This window comes from Hyposmocoma kahamanoa, unplaced genomic scaffold, assembly GCF_003589595.1.
Source record: "Hyposmocoma kahamanoa isolate Upper Pololo Valley unplaced genomic scaffold, ASM358959v1 192, whole genome shotgun sequence".
Taxonomy (NCBI): Eukaryota; Metazoa; Arthropoda; class Insecta; order Lepidoptera; family Cosmopterigidae; genus Hyposmocoma; species Hyposmocoma kahamanoa.
This window is the reverse complement of record NW_020653719.1, coordinates 11,288,338-11,290,932: the sequence shown is the minus strand read 5'-3', so window position 1 is coordinate 11,290,932 and position 2,595 is coordinate 11,288,338.

Here is a 2,595-nt window from a genome sequence, read left to right as displayed (position 1 = left end):
ATTCAAATTATTATATGTAAAGTTTTGTATGAATGTGGGTCGGACGCTAAAGAAGTGTGTGTTCACTTATTGATCAAACAAAACGTACTAATGGAGAAACATGTAAAAAAAACGGTAGACTCGGCAACAGTAACGAAGTCAAAAAGTAAACGGGACGGAAAGATTTATAAAGACAATCGATTCTACAGCGGTTCCCTCTCTCTACAGCACCTCGCACCAAGGGAGTAGAGCCCGACCCAATATCCCCATGATATATTGATAATATGATGCCTGGCTTAAAAGATCACATGGGCGCAATAAGCAAAATAGGAGGTAGTACCTATGTAGATCGCAGTCGGTTAGAACATCCTTCGTGGAAAGATTTATCTATTTTAACGCTGGTAGGCTGTATAATGTATTGAATAATAAATTAAATATTGCAAATATCAATCAATTTGAATTGTAAAATAAAATTAATGTGCTACTAATTTCATCGTGTTCATAAAAATAAATGAATAAATGAAATAAAAATAAAAATAATTTATTTCAGATTACCATGACCCCCATTCTTAAATTATAAAATTAGTTAATTACTTTAAAATAACTCACTTTAGAAAATTCAAAATATAAATAATATTAACATCAAAATCACAAAAATAAAGCATGAAATTAAAATAAGATTTAATAGTAAAATAAAATAAGGACGGACACCATTCTTCGAAGCCCTAGCCATAATTGAATCCTTATGCAGAACAAATGATGTTGACGTGTTAAGCAACGCTGAATCAAAATTTGTAACATCCGCTGGTTACTATCTGGAGACGGTCACCGCGCAAAGTTCTGTGGTCCAAATTGCGCATCTCACCTTTGGCCGGTGATCAACGACTCAACCTCTGTGTGACTATGACTTACATGTTTACTCATAAGTACTGTAAGTGTAAGTTGTAGAAAATAAATAAATAAATAAATTCAATTCCTATGTGCAGTCGAATCAAATGCCCATATTATAGGACAGTCAAAATAGTCGGCTACAACGCGTAGGATGGTGGTGGTGCCGCCGCGGCTTTTTTTCTTATAATGGCATAAAATGTGTATGATCTTTGAGTTTATGTCCGTTTGAAATGTTATAAAAAAACGAGACTGCATAGGCGTTACTTTATACATGCTCCATCGGTCACCTCATTGTCATTGTTTTTTGTAATAAGCTCTTCTTAATAGTACATTTGTAGCGTTGAACTTTTTACTGATAAATTTTGCAATTTTCTGGAATTTTATTAATAAAAAGTGTTAATATAATATTACCAATTGTAGGTGGTCAAAGTTGAGGTATTAGTTACTTCATTATTACCATCTTCCACAGCCCTACTTTGCCCTCTACTCGGTTATTAGGTCTGTGTAGTGTATGCTACCCACTACAATTTTGTCCTAATTACATCTATATACGGCCGGCGACATTGAAATGTCGTCTACCCATCTCGCTACGGGACGACTCAATCACTTCTTGATTACCATTCGGTCGTCGCTTTCCTCCATCTGTCATCACCACGAGTAAAAACTCTAGATTGTTGTTGTCCAATGCGTCGAGAGAAGATTAAGCCAGGCTTGGTCCAGACCAAGGCAATCTGGTCTTGGTCTTGCTACAAGAATCTTGCAATTATTCTTACAAAAAATTACAACGAAGGTTGGTTTGGATTTTAGGATAAAATAGGTAAATTTTGATTACATAATTAACTTAGGTATAGAATATAGTGAAAGCATATCATATGTTTGCGAATCGTTACATTAACATAATATCTTTGACTAGAAGATGGGGTTTTATTTTGTTTAGATTTATAGTGAGAGTTCTTAGATTATAATTTATATAACAGTCACTGGAGTCTCGTTTCTATGTCTACTATGAAAATCTCACACATTATGACGAAAAATTTGCTTTAAAATATTTAGAAAAAGTGTAGGTTTCACTAAGTGAGCAAACACTACTTACATTACAATATAATAATAATAATAACCATAACAATCAATAATATAGACAGTGGTTTAATACCAAATACATAAAATATATCTTGCCCCCGTGTTTGAGTCTACGTAACTGCAAGGTGTAAGTCTCGGAGACTAGATCTTGTTCTTGCTCAAATCTTGCTGGTTCAGTCATGGTCTAGTTACAATAAGGTGCAAAACTGAAAGACCAAGACCGATTTTGAGCATCACTACGCTGCAGTAAATATTCGTCAAACAAAAAACCTGTAAATTCCAGCTTAAACCGGTATCTCGCAGCTCTAAAAGCAATAACACTTCTTTCGTATCTTGAAATTGGAAAAGCATTGGAACCGCTCAGCATATCGGACTTATGTGTAAATAATCTTTCACTACTTTCAATAGATGCACTATGAACGACAACGAGTATACAGGCGCAGTTAGAAAACTAAATATTTAGTACGAATGGAGTATTATTAATTTTAAGTAGTAGATGTTTTTTTTTATGGGTTTGAAAGTTTTGACCTTTGAATTAACATCTACTCCTCTAAGACGCCGCTGCACCCCTAGAGCCATGACAGTTATTTGAAAAAAGAATCTTAACGGTAGCCGCCATTTTGAATTGCGTTCATTTTCGTCGAG